The sequence below is a fragment of the Hyla sarda genome, chromosome 4 (assembly GCF_029499605.1).
Source record: "Hyla sarda isolate aHylSar1 chromosome 4, aHylSar1.hap1, whole genome shotgun sequence".
NCBI lineage: Eukaryota > Metazoa > Chordata > Amphibia > Anura > Hylidae > Hyla > Hyla sarda.
This window is the reverse complement of record NC_079192.1, coordinates 254,412,094-254,432,580: the sequence shown is the minus strand read 5'-3', so window position 1 is coordinate 254,432,580 and position 20,487 is coordinate 254,412,094. Positions and strand designations below refer to the sequence as shown.

At 44.5% G+C, this 20,487-nt stretch overlaps 1 protein-coding gene across 3 annotated transcripts in view; it reads left to right on the top strand.

Annotated features, from left to right (window-relative positions):
• Positions 1-7,976: 7,976 nt before the first annotated feature.
• The window catches only part of PRICKLE1 (prickle planar cell polarity protein 1), a 70,768-nt gene continuing 58,257 nt past the window's right edge, over positions 7,977-20,487 (top strand). The window contains exon 1 of one of the 3 annotated variants that reach the window (XM_056573959.1): positions 7,977-8,096. The gene's annotated coding sequence lies outside the window, so the exon portion shown is untranslated. Of the gene's footprint in view, positions 8,097-8,142; positions 8,385-8,540; positions 8,693-20,487 lie in introns of those variants that run through there. The other 2 variants (XM_056573957.1, XM_056573958.1) reach the window with 2 other exon arrangements.

Sequence of the window (20,487 nt, the reverse complement as noted above, 5' to 3'; positions counted from 1 at the left end):
CTAGATGTATTGGCAGTCTCTTTATTTGTTAACATGCACCATGTTTTTGCACTTTGTTACTTTGTATTTAAGGGTACACTGACAGCTGAGGTCATAGTGCGGGTGAATCGGATTCAAATTAGGTATAACTTACCTGGATCCATGGTGCAGTTCTGGAAATAGACACATCATTAGTCAGCATTACTAATATGTTAATAGCTGCCTTTGCGCAATGGAGGCGGGACCCATCATTCCCAGCCTCCATCCCCTCTGCTCCCTAAAGCCCGCCCACCTTATGAATCATAATGTGAGCGCTCTGTGGGAGGGCGTAATAGAGCAGAGGAGATGGAGCCGGGATGCTGCTCCCCACCTCCGTTGCGCAAAGCTGATGATCAACATATTAGCAATACCAGCTAATAAAGGGTCTATCTCCAGAACCAGACCATGCATCTGGATAAGTTATACCTCATATTAATCCAGGTAACTCGCACTATTACCTTGTGAATTGGGTTTAGTGTGGGTGAAATTGGATTCAGTGTGGGTGAACCGGGTGTTTAAACAGGGTTTAAAGGTATATACTTATTCCAAATATAATCCCCTATCCACAGGATAGGAAATATCTAGAGGACCTATGGGGGTTCATACTCTGGATACCCCGGAAATCCTGAGAACACAGGAAACAAAGCACACTGCAAATGAAAGTGCTTTGTTCATTCTCTATGGGGCTTTCATAGAAAATGAATGGAGTGCTGGCTACACATGAGCAATGGGTTCCACAATTCTCCTGCATGTTTGAATCTGCGCCTATATTTACAAAACACAAAGGTTATGGCTATTTTCATTTTTGCTATAGTTTGCTTTATAAGATGTATATCTAATGTAATGTAAATGGAATAAATACAAAAAATGCCCCCGACATGCATTCAAAAACACAATAAAAATGCTTGAAGTTCATGGCATTTTCTACACCTGAAAAAAATGTATGTCAAGGAGGCTTCTTACACGTGCTTTTAAAAAGGTCTAGTTTCTCCATTAAAACTTTATCAAACTCCACTTACAGAACATGTAAAAATTTAAAAGGAAAAAAGCAGGATGCCTATAAATTCTCAGTCAGATCTGGACATTGAGGCACTTTCAAGACAATAAAACAACAGTATTGGTTTTATGTTAAGGGATGTAGAAAACACAAACATCTTATAATAATTTAAATTTCGCCAGAACAAGTGCATGATAACAAAGCTTTGGAGGTGTGGTGTGGCTTAAAATAGAGTATACAACTATCAATTAACCCAACATATAATTTGTGTTCTCTAGTGACCCTTCTCTAAGCTCCACCAAAAATAATCCCCTAAGTATTGTGTTATTTTTTCCAGGTTCATTGCTACAATAAAATATTTGCATGTTATACCTTATCCTTGCTGCAAATATGGTTACCATTACACATCTGTTACGAGTAGCGCTGCAGCCAGACAAGCTGGCTGCAAGCATACTCCTGCCCCGTCCTCCTGTGCTGGCTCTGCTACGGTTCACATGGCGGGACGTGCACGCATGTGAACGCTGGGCCGTCACACACCTCCATCGCGTCTCTGTCCCCTCCGCTGTCCCTGGCCCCCGGCGCGTGCGTCCCCGTCTCCTAGGGCACGCACGCTGGCTTTCTGTTATTTAAAGGGCTTGGTGCTTGTCTGGTCCTTACCAAACCCCATTTCCTCTTGACTCCTGCCGGAACTCCGCTTCTCTCCGTTCAACAGCTGCAGCAGCCTTTACCTGTTCCTGTGGCTTCTTCGGTGTATGCAGCTTCTGTGGCCTCTGTCGGGTCCAAGCTACGTCTGTCCCTGCCAACAAAGTACGAAGGTCATCCAAAATTGTCCAGAGGGTTTGTGACTTAGTGTTCCATGCATCTGGAATTAATGGCTAAGGTGCAAGCTAAGGTGTAAATTCTGGCAGGCGCTCTGTTCACGCCTCAAAGTCAAGTTGGACTTTTCTTCTGCTTATCACCCCGCAGACCAATGGCCAGGTAGAGAGCGAACCAAATTCTGGGTGACTAACTCCGTCACTTTGTCTCCGCACGTCAGGACAATTGGGCCAATTTGTTGCCTTGGGCTGAGTTTTCTTATAATCATCGGGACTCTGAGGCTACTAAAACATCTCCATTCTTCATTGTCTATAGCCACCATCCTCGCCCTCCTCTTCCTCTACCCGCTTCTTCTGCTGTGGATGACCAGATCCAGGATTTCATGACTATTTGGCAGGAGACTCGACAGTCCTTGGTACATGCCTCTACCCTTATGAAGTCTCACGCAGACAAGCGAAGAAGACCACCTCCAATCTTCTCTCCTGGGGATAAAGTTTGGCTGTCTGCCAAATATGTTCGACTGAAGATCTCCAGCTACAAACTTGGTCTTCGGTTCCAGGATCTTACGTCAAGTCAATCTGGTCTCCTATAAGCTCTGCCTTCCTCCTTCTTTACGCATTCCAAATTCCTTCCACGTCTCTCTCCTCATGCCACTGGTCCTCAACTGTTTCTTCCAGGGCAAAGTCTCTCCTACTCCTGTGTCCGGCGCTGCCAATGTTTTTGATGTTAAGGGGATTCTTGCCACCAAGACCATTAAGGGGAAACGGTACTTCTTGGTGAATTGGAAGGGTTTTGGTCCCCAGGAGAGGTCCTTGGAACCTGACGAGCACATCCTAGATCGGGACCTGGTGCTGAGGTTCCTGCAGCCCAAAAAGAGACCTAAGGGGGGTAGGTACTGCTACGAGTAGTGCTGTGGCCAGACGCGCTGGCCTTGAGCGTACTCCTGCTAAGTCCTCCCATGCTGGCTCTGCTGCGGTTCGCATCGAGGGACGGGCCCGCATGCGAATGATGGGCCGTCACTCACCTCCCCGCATCTCTGTCCCCTCCGCTGTTCCTGGCCTCCGGCGCGTGCGTCCCCGCCTCCTACGGTGCGTGTGCCAGCTTTCTGTGATTTAAAGGGCCAATGCACCATTGATTGGTGCTTGTCTAGTCCTGGTATTTTTAATCTTGCACTTCCTCTTGACCCCTGCAGGATCTTTGTGCCATTCAGCCTAAGAGAAAGCTTTCTGTTTGTGTCTTACCTTGCCGTGTATGTGACCCTATTGCTACGTATCCTGACCTTGCTCCTATGCCACCTGCCATCTGACCTCTTGCTACGTGACCTATCCTTGCTACAGTGCTGCCAGTCCTGACTTCCTGCCTGTCCCTCACTACGACTCCATCTCATTCCTTCTGTGCTATTCATCTCCTCAGTAGCCTTTGTGGACGAGTCGTGCCAGGGGTAGCGACCTGGGAGCCACCTACCGCAGCAAGTCCATCCCGCTTTGCGGCGGGCTCTGGTGAAAACCAGCGGCTCCTTAGACTCCGCTCCCTGGTACAGCTCACGCCATCGTCCACAACAGGTATAGTGGATCCACACCACCAGCCGTTACAACACCTAAGGTGGTAAATTACTGTCTCCCAGCTATCCTACAAGTCTGATTCCAAAATTGCCAGGTATATAGCAATCCATTCACTGTCACTATATAAAAGCATATGTGGGCCAAATTGGTTGTCATCTAAGTGTCCCAGAAACCAATTTAGCCAATGGTGGGGATTTTAATTATGGAACTACCTCAATGAAAATTTCCCATCTATAATATTGTATCAGAAATCCACTCAGATTAGTACTATTCTAGTATTCAAAGACGGTATTCACTAACTGGCACTGTGAAGCTGCTAATTTGGGGGCTTTATGGGAGAGGGGTGTATATACACTAGTCTACAACACTGAAATTGCCACTGAAAAACCAAGAAGGATACGCCAAGGTAAAGGAAATTGAAGAAGAAGCAGGTGTCACTAAGCTAAGATTGTTCTAAAAATTATAACATTTTCAAGCAACATGAAGCCTCTGAAATCGGATCAAGTCAGTACAGTACGACCGTGAGATGACTATGAGATGCCCCTGATAGTTATCACATATCGCAAACTGAGCTAAGAGACTTTGGCTAGAAAGAGACGTCAGCACTGTTAAAGCCTATTGGGGGAGATTTATCAAAATATGTTCAGAGGAAAAGTTGCTGAGTTGTCCATAGCAACCAATCAGATCGCTTCTTTCACTTTGCACAGGCCCTTTTACTAATGAAAGAAGGAATCTGATTGGTTGCTATGGGCAACTCAGCAACTTTTCCTCTGCACCAGTTTTGATAAATCTCCCCCATTGTGTTGAACAGTGTCTACACATACTATTAGAATGCACTTGAACAACATTGGCCTATGAGCCAAACATTTAGCTACAGGTGTTCCATTGACCTCTCGCCATTTCTCTCAAGAGCTATCGTGGTGCACAGCAAGCTTGAATGGGGGGGGGGGGGGGGTCCTGGCTTTGCTTCAGATGCAATGAGAGCCGGAGATTGGTCTTGAGACCATGTAGGCAACACCATAATGCCATCATGTGGGAACATGAAGGCATCATGGTGTTTTGTTTAATATCTTTATTAGTGATATTGCAGAAGGTCTGGATGGTAAGATATGATCTTTTTGCTGGTAACACAAAGAAATGTAACAGGGTTCATGTTCCTGGAGGGATACACCAAATGGAAAAGGATTTAGATAAACTAGAAGAATTGTCAGATCTCTGTCAACTGACATTTAACGTTGATAAGTGCAAGATAATGCAACTTTAATGTAAAAACTCAAGGGCAGGATATAGAATATTTGACACAGTCCTGACCTCAGTATCTGAGGAGAGGGATTTAGGGGGTCACAATTTCAGAAGACTTAAAGGTAGGAGGACAATGTAATAGAGCAGCAGGAAATGCTAGCAGAATGCTTGGGTGTATAGGGAGAGGTATTATCAGTAGACAGAGGTAAGTGCTCATGCCGCTGTACAGAACATTGGTGAGACCTCACTTGGAGTATTGTGTACAGTACTGGAGACCGGATCTGCAGAAAGAAAGAGACTTTGGAGAGAGTTTAGAGAAGATCTACTAAACTAGTACATGGACTTCAGAATAAAACTTGGAAAAGTTAAAGGATCTTAACGTGTATAGCTTGGAAGAAAGAAGAAACGGGAGGGATATGATAGACATCTTTAAAGGAAATCTATTATCAGTGTCACCTGCACTGTCACAGTTGGTACAGACAGGTAATGCGGGTGACAGGGATGATAATCATACTTACCTGTTGGCGATCTGTGCTCCTGTCCTCCAGCTATCTTCCTCCGTTGTTCTTGTTCCAGAAGTGGCTTGGAGCATGGGCAGAGCTTCCTGACATCACCATTGCTGCTTCTCTGCTGGGCCCAGCTGTAAACAAACAGCAGCAGTGACGTCAGAAAGCTCTGCCTGTGCCCCAAGCCAGCTGCAGGACAAAAACAATGGAGAAAGATAGTGGGAGAACAGGAGCATGCATCGCCAACAGGTAAGTATGGTTTTCCTCAGTGTCACCCATACTACCTGTCTGTAACAACAGGTTAGTGCAGGTGACACTGATGACAGATTTCCTTTAAAGCGTACCTGCCAGATCCCACAAAAGAAAACAAAACAAAACAAAAAACTGTTACATGTTAGTCAGTACCTAATCCTGGTCATGTACATGTAAATTTAATGTATCAAGCACTGGTCTTTCACAAAAAAATAGCATATTTCAGCTGCTCCATGTCTTTTTCATCTATCCAAAGGGAGGGGGTGTCCCTCTGTTGCCTGCACTGTGATGACTTCTCCCCTCCCTCACTCTGCTGATTCACTGCTCTGGGAGTGAGCCTGGCAGCCCTGCTCTGTAACCCTTTCCTCTCTGTTTTATGCTGTACACAAACACACACAATGATTATTGGAGATTGCCTGTACTTTACCACCAAAGACAATATGGTGAGTGTATAACTTACATCTTCCTAAATTAGTGCAAAGGTTTAGTGCTAAAAGTACGGTGTTTTTTATGCATACATTTTCTATGTTCCTATGTCATTCATGCGTATCATCCTTTGACAGTCCTGTAATACTGGGACTCTTAGTTTTGAAATAGTTGGAGGTACAGTGTTTGGATAACTTTTTTTTTTGCAGCAGCAGCAGTGTTGCTTTCAGCTGTGTGCCTACAGCTTTTGCAAAACTACAACTCTCAGCATGCCCAGGCATCCTTTAACTGTCCATGCATGCTTGGAGTTGTAGTTTTGCAACAGCTGGGGGCACATGTTTGGTAAAACTCTGTTGCAGCAGTGTTGCTGCAGGCTGTGTTCCTCCTGCAGCCTTGTCAATCAGTTATCTGATGTATTTATATATGTGTGTATTTATATATGTACTACGGTATCCATTTTAGGACATCGTCAGTTGTCAGCTGTAACTCCGTCCTCTGTCAGGTGAAACAGTGTCCCGCCTCCTCCCTCGGGCCAATCTACGTCAGGTGCCAGCCGCAACTCCCTCCTCCTCCTTTGTCATTCTTAAGTCTCTCATCCGAAACTCCGTCATTCCTCAGATAAAAAAATGTCCTGCCGTGTAGCAGAGCCGAGTCAGTGTCGGCTCTCTGCTATATGGGTTCTGCTGTACACGCTATTCAATGTTGGCTCTGCTATACAGACTCTGTAGCACATGTAGTGTCTGTAGTATACACGTGCAAGTTTCACAGTTTCGACTGTGCTATACATGCTGTGTAGCATCGGCACTGCTATGCAGCAGGAAGTTGCGTCTGAGGGAGAATAGTCTGAGGCATGACAGCGTTTTGGATGAGGGAGTTTCGGATGAGGGAGGATGGAGTTGTGGCTGAAGGATGACGGTGATTGGTGAGGGAGGAGGCGGGACGCCGTTTCATCTGACGGAGGACAGAGTTGCGGCTGACGACGATTGGTCCGAGGGAGGAGGCAGGACGCCATTTCACCTGACGGAGGACGGAGTTGCGGCTGATGACTGATGGCGATTGGTCCAAGGGAGGAGGCAGGAGGCCATTTCACCTGACAGAGGACAGAGTTACGGCTGACGACTGATGGCGAATGGTCCAAGGGAGGAGGCGGGACGCCATTTCACCTGACGGAGGACGGAGTTGCGGCTGATGACTGATGGCGATTGGTCCAAGGGAGGAGGCAGGAGGCCATTTCACCTGACAGAGGACAGAGTTACGGCTGACGACTGATGGCGAATGGTCCAAGGGAGGAGGCGGGACGCCATTTCACCTGACGGAGGACGGAGTTGCGGCTGATGACTGATGGCGATTGGTCCAAGGGAGGAGGCCGTTTCACCTGACAGGACAGAGTTACGGCTGACGACTGACGGCGATTGGTCTGAGGGAGGAGGCGGGAGGCCGTTTCATCTGACGGAGGACGGAGTTACAGCTGATGATGTCCTAAAATGGACACCGTAATGTACTTATTTATGTATGTGTTCAGACACGTTGTAAATCCAGGTTCCCTTTGAATGAATGGATGTCACCCACTATCCCCACCATTCACCCCCTGTAACCTCAGACATTGCACAAGCTTCAATAACCTAAGAGACCTCTCAGTACTGACTGGATGAGGTTTCATCACTTTTGTTTCATCCAAACAAATGACTCTGTTCCTTTTCCTGGTTCTTCCTGTGGGGGCATTCCGTTCTAGCAGTATAAAGTTGGCGGGTCTCGCCCCAGTAAGCACATTCCTCGTCCTCCCCGCCGGTGACACAGTTTGCAACCCGGTAATTGTTCCGCACCCCCTGCAGGGACTCCTGTCAGAGCCGCTCTCCTGTCAGTGAACTCTGACTGGCTGGGAGCCGTGTGGTGGGGCCAATGAGTGGGCAGCAGAGCTCTTGTCCTGCTAGGTGTAGTAGTCACAGAGGAGCTTGCTCACCTACTGGGGGCTGTGTGTACTGGAAGCCCCTGACCGCATAGGGAGGGGGCGCACTGAATACATGTGACTATAGATAGGGAGAGAAGTCCCAGTATAAACCTGACAGGAAAGGGTTAAGCACAACTCTTATGAGAGGGGGCGGGGATGGGGCGTTCCCAGTCAGCTTTTTGAAGGAGGAGAAAGCAGTAAAGACAGCACCTGAACTCGCGGCAGCAGCTTTCTTCTGTGTGCTGGGGATTACAGAGCTGCATGCTGTCATGGCTGAGGCGGATGGACAGGCAATCCAAGCAGCATTCAGTCAAAGGGGGCGGTGTGAGGTGAGAGTAAGCACGCCCATGAGAGAGGATTCTTCTGCCTAGGGTGGGCGGTCCATGAGTCTTTCCCGCCCCCAGTATGTGTAAGCCCCGCCCACCTCTCATTCTGTAGCTAGGCAGTGTGCACATGCAGGACGCTCAGTGTGGTAGTAGTTGCAGAGGAGAGCGCTCCCCTGCCGCACTGTGTGTACTTGGCTGTGACTGGACCTGGAGTGCTGTATTACTTCTCTCAATGTGCTTGTGTGACAGGACTCTCCGTACACTGCACCAGGATACTACAGACATTGAATGGTAGGTAGACTTCTTCATGGTAACTCCTTCCAGTAGGGACTGTCTGGTACTGTCTGGAGAGGGGGAATGTGCTGAGGAGTGTCAGACACCCTGTGCCCTGTCACCTAGAAACTCTTGTCAGTCTGAATGGGACCTGGAGGCTGTGCAGTGCGGGGCATACGCTCACTTTACTTTGGGCACCAGTTGCTGCATTAACCCTTCACTCCGGGCAGTCCTGCGGCTCATTGCTCTGCAGCTCCCCCTGCCGGCAACATGCGGGAACAACAAGTGCTAAAACTTTTCGGAAGTTTTGTGATCGGCTGCGATTTGTATGTATCGTGTAAATACATGACAGGACTGAAATGAAGGGTTTCCCTACTGCCTCTTGTGCTGGGGGTATATAACAGAGCTGTGATCTTATTGCTTATATCCCTATGCCATAGGGCAGTGTTTTCCAAACAGTGTGCCTCCAGCTGTTGCAAAACTACAACTCCCAGCATGCCCAGACAGCCGAAGGCTGTCTGGGCATGCTGGGAGTTGTAGTTTTGCAACAGCTGGAGGCACACTGTTTGGAAAACACTGCCATAGCGGAGGATAAGGGTGATGGCTAAATCACATGTCTCCATGGTGGGTTCAAGGCCATAGAATGTGGATTGTTTTTATTGTTCTGACTTGTAATTGTCTGTCATTGTTCTATGGAACAGAGTTTGTGTGCAAGTATGTGAATCAATGTAATCCCATGTATTGGAAATGTGTCAGGATGAATGAGCTGGGAAATCCTCTCTTGGTGCAAACTCTTTTCCCTTAGGGAATTTAAAGGAGGCTTAAAGTCTGTAGAACCCCCCCCCCCCCCCCCCATCTAGATAGAAAAAGCAGATGCAGCCTTGAAAAACTTGCATGAAGTTAGACTCTTTCTTCTGAATAGTGATTTCCCAACCTGATGCTCTCTTTCTGTTGCAGAACCACAGCTCCCAGCATGCCCTGACAGCCTGCATCTGTCATGGCATGCTGGGATTTGTAGTTTTTGCAACAACCGGTACAGACCCAGTCTGGGGATCGCTGCTATAGGAAGACTTAGTCGCCTGCTTAGTGTAGTGTGACATGTCAGCTTCTAAGACCGTGGGGGAGATTTATCAAAGGATTTAGACTGGTTTTTCTTGTCTAAATTTGTCGCACAGAAAGTCGCAGTCTAAATTTGTGCGACTTTTTTTTTTTAGAGGATTTTTAGAACATGATGCATTCTAGTCTATTTTAGATAAAAAAAATGCATTGGTGCTGAATTTATCAAAAGCGACTTTTCAGCGACAAGTCGCATCGCCTGAAAGTACGCCGAAATGTCAGACCATGCCGGAGCAGGTTTAAATACAGTCTAAAGCATAGATCCCGAAGTCCGTGCGCAGAATGTATCAAGAGCCGTGTGACCTAAGATAAATTAGGCGCACAATAGACCAGCTTAACCCTCTGTAGTTTGGTCTATATTGATGTGGGACATAGACAGCTTTGATAAATCTCCCCCAGTGTTTCCCAACCAGGGTGCCTCCAGCTCATGGCATGCTGGGATTTGTAGTTTTTGCAACAACCAGAGATACTCAGTCTGGAGATCGCTGCTACAGAAAGACTTAGTCGCCTGCTTAGTGTAGTGTAACATGTCAGCTTCTAAGACAGTGTTTCCCAACCAGAGTGCCTCCAGCTGTGGCCAAACTACAGCTTCCAGCATGCCCTGACAGCCTGCAGCATGGCATGCTGGGATTGGTAGTTTTTGCAACAGCCAGAGAGACCCAGTCTGGGGATCGCTGCTACAGAAAGACTTAGTCGCCTGCTTAGTGTAGTGTAACATGTCAGCTTCTAAGACAGTGTTTCCCAACCAGGGTGCCTCCAGCTGTGGCCAAACTACAACTCCCAGCATGGCCGGACGGCCATGCTGGGAGTTGTAGTTTGGCCACAGCTGGAGGCACCCTGGTTGGGAAACACTGTCTTAGAAGCTGACTGCATCTGTCCTGTGATTCTTAGTGTGCATTGCACTCCTGCAATCACTGAAGACTGCCACTTTCCCAAGCAGTAGAGCAATTTTCCTTGACATCTGTACGGACCATGTATGCATTGTGTAATGCTAATGCCGACTTGTCTTAGAAGGGATTGCTCGGCTTAAGTCTAGTCCTGCTGTGTGGTCTATTCTCTATCCCACTGGCCTACAACTGCAGCTCCCAACATGGTTGTCTGGCCATGCTGAGAGTTATAGTTCGGCAACAGCTGGAGTGCCAGAGGTTGGAGATCACTGTCCTAATCAAAAGCCAAATGCTTGCAGGGCTGGATCTGGAGTCTCCCAGCTGAGGGTTGGCATCAGGCAGAGTGTAATGCTTTGTGTCCAGGAAGCTTCATATCTGTGCCATAAAACTAGCATTATTGTGGAATAAGGCCATGTTATTCCACACTCCTGAGCTTTCTATGTTTATTCAGAGAAAGCCATGGAATTTTATGTACGTTCTGACCTCTCGGTGGGGATAATTCATTTATTGATTCTTACTTAGTGCTAGTGAAGCCTTGGAACAACATGATTGAGAGAACTAAGGAGGGGCAGGGTGGATGGGAAACTAGACAAGATTCTTCTAGTAGGTTGTATTCCTTTCTCTGTGTAGACCTGGATTTCCCCAACCAGGGCGCCTCCAGATGTTGCAAAATTACAACTCCCAGCATGCCCAGACAGCCTTTTGTCTGTGTGATCATGCTGGGAGTTGTAGTTTTGCAACAGCTGGGGAAACACTATGGTAGATGATGGTGTTGTGTACATTGTCTGTTTGTTTTTTTGTGTGAACTTTATTTGTATTTTTGCATCTGCCTACATGGCCTGAGTGTGTGGTTTTAGTGTGGAGCGCCTCCATCTGTCTCTTTAGCAGGCCAACATTATAAAAGGGTGTGAGTTTCAGAGCGTTTGCCCAAATGAGACTCCAGATGTGCGACTTCAGCTGTTCTCTGTCACTTTGGTGACAACTGGTCCGATCCCACTAAGCTTTTGCTTTCACCATTTTCTTTAACTAGGTGTCAATGTTTCAGCCTCTTGCCATTGTAAAGAAAATATACTAGCCCTCTGGGAGATCTCAGACTTGTTTGGCCATCTTTATTACAGCAATTTTATATATAGCCATGTAGTTGGAAAGTGTAGAGAATTTGCCTTTCCACATCCTCTTCCTTGGGATTATAGAATGTGTAGTGGATTTTGATACTTGCTGACTATATGAAAAGACCTCTGGAACAATGATGCAGCGTTGAAGGAATCTTCTCTTGTAAGCAATATTTACTCTTACTGGAGGTATTAAACAGCCATCATTTATCATCCTGTCAAACCAGGTTCAGTTTCGTCTGCCCTTAATGCACTCTCAGTATTCTGGTGACTGCCTTTGCCTGTAGACAGAGATCTATCATTGTACCTCTGCTGGGGGTCTGATGGAAAAGGATGTGGGTGATGCTACAGTAATTCTCCATGCAATCAGGCTGGGAGCCAGGAAACACTAGAATGGCTCTCCTTTATAAATAAATAAATACAGAGAAAAAACATAAGTTGTCTCCAAAATATGTATTTATGTATATCTTTTAAATCTCATCTCTACGTAGCCCGTCACGGGCTACGTAGAGATGAGATTTAGAAGATATACATATTTTGGAGACAACTTATGTTTTTCTCTGTATTTATTTTATTTAATTTATTTTTGCATCATGCAGCCTATTGTGTTTTGTAAAGAAGCAGAATTTTTCATTGTTGGTGAAGAACAGAGGACTGGCTATGCTGCACACCAATGCTTTCACAATCTGTGTCCTCGGTTTCCAATGTCTGTTTCTGGGGTCAAACCAAGTAATGTTTAAGGGGCTCTGCTAAAGGGGGGTGGGGGAAGCAATTTATATACCTCCAGTGACAGATGCAATCTGTTCTGCCACAGAAAGCATAGACAAGGAAAACAGTTTCTCATGTGTTATAATCCGATGCTGCTTGTCCAGATTATAATAGGACATGGAAGGAGTTAAGCTAGGAGTGTTTCTGAATATGTACCATCTATACAGGGAGGGGAGAAGTTGGATGGTTATAGCTGAGCTATTCCGATTAGAGGCAGATGTGTGTGTGAAAAACAAAAACCTTTGTTCTTAGCGATATCCCATAGGGAACAGGGGCAGACAAGTAAACCTTCATTAGTCTGCGACTTCTGGACTCTATGCGCCTGTTAGTAGCAGAGGTAATTATTTATGCCAAATTTTCTAGTGGCAGCCACACAGTCTTTCTGCTGGTGAGGCCTTACACAGTCCTACTTTTATTTATTTTTATTTAATTTACTTTTTAATAAAATTAACTGTCTGTGACTTTCAGCTGCTTTTAAAGTTAAAGGGGTTATCCAGGAAAAAACTTTTTTTTTAAATATATATATCAACTGGTTCCAGAAAGTTAAACAGATTTGTAAATTACTTCTATTAAAAAATCTTAATCCTTTTAGTACTTATGAGCTTCTGAAGTTAAGGTTGTTCTTTTCTGTCTAAGTGCTCTCTTATGACACGTGTCTCGGGAACCGCCCAGTTTAGAAGAGGTTTGCTATGGGGATTTGCTTCTAAACTGGGCGGTTCCCAAGACATGTGTCATCAGAGAGCACTTAGATAGAAAAGAACAACCTTAACTCCAGAAGCTCATAAGTACTGAAAGGATTAAGATTTTTTTAATAGAAGTAATTTACAAATCTATTTACATTTCTGGAGCCAGTTGAGATATAATATATATATATATGTATATATATATATATATATATATATATATATATGTATGTATATATGTGGTTTTTTTCCCTGGATAACCCCTTTAACCAATTGATATCAATGAGATTAAAACTGCACCAAAACAAATTAGTTAAATGCTGAGTATTGAAAAAAAAAAAGCTGTAGGCGCATAAAAAAAATAAAAATAAAAGTTTAAAATGTAATTCAATGAAAGCAATGGTAAATATGGATCCAAAATACAAAAGTGTAAATGAGCTATTTTTTACGTGGATCCAAAAGCAAGAAGTGTTTAAAAGAAGAAAAAAAAGAGAAAAGTCAACTGGCTTTGGCTGGGAACAAAATCTGCAACGGTTGTTTTACCAAAAAAGGGTAATGCATGCAATAAATGTAGTTCACAAATATGTTGCTGTTATCACTGTTTGGATGGCATTGGCTGCTAGTTGAAGGACATTGTTGATGAGTTATTTATACTATGCATTCCTTTACAACAATGTCTCAATTCTAAAATACACAACATTGTATTCAAGTAATAAAGGGTCTGTGTTAAGACTAAAATATGTACAAATATTTACAAAAATATTTCACTCTGTTCTAATGGTAAACATAAAGAGGGGGATTTACTAAAAACAGTGTTTCATACGCCAATCTGCAGTAAATTCCCACCAGTATACAATGCGCCAGATTTATTAAGAGGCACATACCTCTGTGTAAACTGGGCACATTTTTTGGTGCCTTGTGTACCACTCTGAAATCTATGCCAGTTCATGTACTGGCATAAGTTTTTCTAGTAAATCCAGTTGGCATGCATAAAAATGTGCCACTTTGTTTTAGGTAAATTTAATATCCAAAGACACGACTGTTGTCTTGAGCCATTAGGGGTTTTTGGGGAAAATATAATGTATGCGCTCGGCTGGACTACTTATGGGGGGAAAAAAAATTTCATCTACCCCAATCCCCTTTTGTGTCTGTCGCACAGAGCCCAATCCATGCTGGCTGAGCAGCAATTCCTGCTTTCATTCTAATATGCAAGTGCTTCTTGTGTGCTGAGACGATAGTGGGAAGTGGTGCTCCGCCTTGACTAGGCACTGTGCGACACAAGAGGATTGGGGTAAGTAAGCCATGTTGTGTTTTTTAATTTTTTTTTATTTTTTTATCTAAAAGTGCAAGATTTGTTAAATTTTTTTTGTATAAAAAGGTTTAAAAAAAAAAGAAAAAAGAGTGTCAATGTCTGTTCATATGCAGTCATTTACTGCTATATTATTGCATTTATCTCTATGGGGGAGATTTATCCGTTCATATGCAGTCATTTACTGCTATATTATTGCATTTATCTCTATGGGGGAGATTTATCAAAACCTGTCCAGGGGAAAAGTTGCCCATAACAACCAATCAGCTTGCTTCTTTCATTTTTAACAAGGCCTCTGCAAAATGAAAGAAACCATCTGATTGGCTGCTGGAGGCAACTGGGTAACTTTTCCTTTAAACATGTTTTGATAAATCTCCCCCTATATGTAAACAGTAAACCTCTTTACTAAATAAATACCTAGAGCATAGTGCTTGTATTTCTATACTTTATGACTGTCGTGGGGATGTTGGGCAGTACACAAAGGTTTGATCTCTGAAAAGGCTATGGTCATCTGGCTCGCCATGGTTGTCAAATTGCCAGCATGGAGTGCTAGAGGAGTCTAGACTAGTGTAATATTTACGGACCTGTGAGTAAAAGACTTAACTTTTATTATAGGACTTTTGGAGTCTCTAATGGTTATTTAGAAGTTGTTTAGCTGCTTTACACATTGAACTTAATGGCCCATTGTTTTGTCCCAGCGTAAAAAAAAAAAAAAAAAAAAAAAAAAAAATTTGACCATTGCTGGAAACCATGTAGGGGCCTATCCTTTAAAGGCCTATATAGTTGTGTGTGTGTGTGTATATGGCACTTTAATCATAGAGCTGGCTGCTATGTGATCATAAGCCCTGCGGTGTCAGCTGTATAATGAATGCTTGTATGCACCTAGAGCAAATCATTGTTTTGGCTATGAGAGCTTAGTATTTAGTGTTCCATTAAAACAGATGTGTCGCCTGTTCTAAGTCTTACATGTATCAATCAAGCGTTCATAAGCAATCCAGTATTGTCTTTGCGGTTTAATAACAATCTATTCATTAAAAAATATGTAGAATTGAGAACATGTACCTTGTAATGAAATGACTATAGGTGGAAATTTGAAGCTTTGTCAGCTGAAATGGATATTCTTACCTTTGTCTATAGCCAGCTTTAGTAGATAAACAATCTCTCATGCCTAAATTCATCAAGCCCAGTCCATGTAGTGCCACTTACAGGGGCAGTCTGCTGCCTGATATGAGTATCCCTAAAGTTTAATCTGTGCTCCCTAAAAGGAGCCTTTTTAGGGTACGTGCACACAGGTAAGACCTTGCCTGTGTGTAATATGGAAACGTGTGTTTTTTCTGTAAAATAAAAATCACGCAGTTAATGGCTGTGAATATTCTTTTCAATCATTGTCAGCAGCACATCCCCAGTTTTCATCCTTTGCGTTGTTGAATAATGGTTAATTTTTGGCCCATGTGATTCCATTCATCAGCCAATGAGCAGGCATTTGCTAAAAGACTGCAGGTCCACCGGCCTTTACCAAGTGCACGGGCGGACTAACACCACTCAGAGCCCCTGGACCAAATAAAGCAAGGGCCCCCAGCAAGACTCCACCCCTGGCCCCACCTCTGCCCCGCACCTATTCCTGCCCAGTATGAATATTTGCCATAGAATGGAATAGGGGTGCAGTGCGCGTTGAGGCTATGGTGTACTTTGAGAGATGGCAGTGCCAATCACCTTAACTACACCAAGCGCTTTAAAACACTGAACTGTCCTCCTCCTTTTTATGCCAACTTGGGATCTCTGTCTGTGATACCCAGTCCATCTTGGCTCCAGCCTCCACTCACCTTTTAAAAGGAGTGCTCTGATGGAAAACTTATATACATGTTTTTCTTTTTGGATTTCTCTTATGTCACGACCACAGTGCTCTCTGCTGACCTCTGCAGTCCATTTTAGGAACTGTCTAGAGCAGCATATGTTTGCTATGGGGATTTTCTCCTGCTATGGACAGCAGAGAGCACTGTGGTCGTGACATAAGAAAAATCCAAAAAGAAAAACATTTTCTCTGTAGTATACAGCCCCTAAATACTACTGGAAGGATTAAGATTTTTTTAATAGAAGTAATTTACAAATCTGTTTAACTTTCTGGCACCAGTTGATCTAAAAAAAAAAAAAAGTTTTTCATCGGAATACCCCTATAAAAAGATTTTTTTAATTACTTCAATTGAAAATTCTTAATCCTTCCAGTACTACTACAGAGGAAATTATTTTCGTTTTGGATTTCTTTTCTGTCAGGACCACAGTGCTCTCTGCTGACACCTCTGTCCTTTTTTGGAAATGTCTAGAGCAGGATAGGTTTGTTATGGGGATTTTCTCCTGCTCTGGACAGTTCCTGAAATGGAGAGAGGTGTCAGCAGAGAGCACTGTGATCAGACAGAATAGAAATCCAAAAAGAAAAGAATTTCTTCTGTAGTATACAGCCGCTAAGAAGTACTGGAAGGATTAAGAATTTTTAATAAAACTAATTTACAAATCTGTTTTCTGGCACCAAGTTTTCCACCGGAGTACCTGCCTTTCACCGCTCACTACATGATGGCACAGTCAGATATATAACTCATATCCCTGACTGTGCCATCATATAGTGAGCGGTGAAAGGCAGGTAGAAAATAGCAACTAGTCCATTCATAAGCCACACACTTTACCTTTTTTGCCCCCTGCTTGGGTGAGGCTGAGGCCTCTTAGATTTATTACAAAAATAGCACAGCAGCACAGAGTATTTCTGGAGGGAACTGTAGTGAGGCAGACTGTCTGCCTCCCTACAGTTCCAGCGAGAAATACTCTGTGCTGCTGAGAAGTCTACGTCTTCATCTTCTACCTGCCTTTCACTGCCCCCTACATGGTGGCACAGTCAGAGAGAGAAGTTATATTTCACATATAAAACTTATATCTCAGACTGTGCCATCATCTAGGGAGCAGTGAAAGGCAGGTAGAAGATACATACAACTATACAATTCATAAGCCACCTGGCCAGGCTAGCCTGTTTTTGGGTCAATGCAGATGCCGGCAGAGAGGTCAGGGCACTTCTTTGGCAGGGCTCTGTGCAGCGAGGGCAGGCGGGGCTCTGTGCAGCGAGGGCAGGCGGGGCTCTGTGCAGCGAGGGCAGGCGGGGCTCTGTGCAGCGAGGGCAGGCGGGGCTCTGTGCAGCGAGGGCAGGCATGGGTCTGTGCAGCGAGGGCAGGCATGGGTCTGTGCAGCAAGGGCACAGTGAACTCCGGTGCTGCCGCGCTTAGATGTGAGGTTCACGTGACCTAAGCCTCTTTTTACATTTTATGACAGACGGCGGACAGGCTCACATATTGCTTTGTTTTCAAGAAATGTTAGGGTATTGCGTGATCATGGGTTGTTTAGAAGGCCTTTCTCTGAAGTTTGTTATTGCAGAGTAGTTTCTTAGAAATCCAGATTGTGCCCATTGTTTGTTTGTTTTGGAGTCTTGCCTTCCTATCCTATTTCACATAGCGCATCATTTTGAGACTATTTTGAATTCTTTTCTTTATTTTAACTTTAGTAGTGTTCTATGTTTTTGAAGGTAAGGAGTGATCACGTTTCCTTGGCTAACCAAGCATGTTCTCCAGTGGGCAGATAAGTGAGCAATTATCTTCCAGGTTTATTGGCCACAAGGCAGTCTCTGGAATGGCAGCCACTTTCAACAGATTGCAGATCAAAAACTTGGTGTGTTATTTCAGTTGTTTTGCTTTTAAAGTGTCACCATTTCCAAGATATTGTCTCACTTCCGTCTTCAACAGTTTATTTATTTCGCGCTCACTCACTTCTATTGCAGATTCTATCCGCCATTGATGTTTTAGGAGCCTGGTGTATAAATGGGAAATATTAGATTTACAGATGTCTTCTGCATATTTTGTTCCAATAATATTAAACATTGTAAACACCTATAATAAAAAAAATAATAATTACTAATAGAACAACAATCTTTATTAATCAATGCCATGACAAATGAAGTCCTGTGGATATGGCCTTTCCAGCATACAGAGCAAACAGCAAATAAAATACAGTATATAGGAATTAATAAAAATGTAACATTCAAATCTAAATGAACTGCTCTATGGCTGCAACATATTTTGCTGTTTATCCACAAAGTAAAAAGGTACAAATATAGATGGTGATTTATACAGTCACATTCCCATAGCTTCAACATGGTGCCAGCCCATACACGTGTTTTGGCCAAAACTTCCTCTGGGGAAATTGGCAGTAGAACTGGACAACTCCTAGGAGTCCGATAGTGCTAGAAATGTGCTGCTAGCTTCTATCTTCTGGGTTGATGTCTATGAAACTTTTTTTTTAAATTTTTTTTTATTGCTGGACCACACCTGGAATGTTTGGTCTTCAGAATTCTGCAATATTTTACCCATCTCTGATTTTTGCCATTATGTGGGAAAAACTGATACAGTTTAACAATTCACTTGTTCTGCTATGGAAAGCCTCCCTAAAACTGTGTAGTGTATGTAAGTACGCACGCATGTTAAATGTATGTCTGAACTTTTATTTTGCGCAGATGTTTTTCTTTCAGCTGCCTTTATCTGAAGTAAATATCCTGTAGATCACAATTATGTTCATTTGACTTTAGCAACAATTCTGTTTGAAATGCTTCCAGTTACACACATTATTGGCAACAGAAGACAGCTGCAAGCCAAAAGCATTTTCAAGTGTTCCCCCGCTAGACTGATTGCTTTGGAGTCTAACAAAGTCTGTAGCAAGGTTTCCTCTGATGTATTTTAACACATTATTTTCTCTTTTAAGCAGATGACCTGTGTAGAGTGTTTCTATTACATAATGTGGGCATGTTGCCCGCTTTTGTAAACTGTTGGCACTGCCTAGAAGGTGCAGTAGTGAGAAAGTAGTTATAGTAAAAGAAAAATCTGCTACTCCACTCTATGCAGAAGCCCTGGTGATTTATTTGTTATTTGTCTTATTTGCAAAAAAAGGCATCTTGGGTAAGAATTAATTTTGTCACTTTAGGAATTTAGAGCTAAACACCTAAACTGGGCAGAAGCTAAACACCTTAAGTGTACGTTCACACGTGTGGATTTACAGCGTATTTTATCCTGCAGATGTGCCGCTGAAGGACCTCTGTATGGTGCCCCTAAATGTGCCTGCTGGGAGCACGCCGCTTCGAGCAGACATGCTGTGATGTGCAAGTTGCCGCGCATGCGTGGTTTACTTGCACACATCGTGGCCGCTTCCCCCTCCTCAATGAGCTAGTCCGAGAGCTGCTGCAATGTGCGAGTATATTGCGCATGCGCATGGCGACTCGCACATCGCAGTGTGTCTGCTCGTAGCGGCGTATTACCACTCCAAGCAGGCACATATAAATGCAGCATATAGGAGGTCCTTCAGCGGTCCTCAGGGTACGTTCAGACGAGTGGATGCACAACGTATTTTAAGCTGCGGATACACCGCCAAAGAACCGCTACAAGGTGCCTTTAAAGGGGTATTCCGCCCCTAGACATTTTATCCCCTATCCAAAGGATAGGGGATAAAATGTCAGATCGCCGCGGTGCCGCTGCTGGGGACCCCCTGGGATCTCCGCTACTGCACCGCGCTATCATTACAGCACAGAGTGAGTTCGCTCTGCACGTAATGATGGGCGATACAGGGGCCGGAGCATCGTTACATCACGGCTCCGCCCCTCGTGATGTCACGGCCCGCCCCTTTCAATACAAGTCTATGGGAGGGGGCGTGGCGGTCGTCACGTCCCCTCCCATAGACTTGCATTAAGGGGACGGGCCGTGATGTCATGAGGGGCGGAGCCACGACGTCACACTGCTCCGTCCCCCGTATCGCCCGTCATTACGCACAGAGCGAACTCGCTCTGTGCAGTAATGATGGCGGGGTGCAGCAGCGGCGATCCCCGGCGTCCCCAGCAGCGGGACCGCGGCGATATGACATCTTATCCCCTATCCTTTGGATAGGGGATAAAATGTCTAGGGGCGGAGTACCCCTTTAAGCAGTGTGCGAGTCACCGTGCGCATGTGCAGTATACTGACACATCACGGCTGCTCTCTGCTTAGCTCAGGGAGCAGGGGGAGCGGCTGCGATGTGTGCGAGTACAACACGCATGTGCGGCGACTCGCACATCGCAGTATTGTCTGCTTGTATTTGTATTGCATTATTGGTGGATGCTTTCTAACTTGGTGGCATCTACTGACAAAAATCCATCACCAGTTTGATCAACACTAGGCTGGGCTAACATTT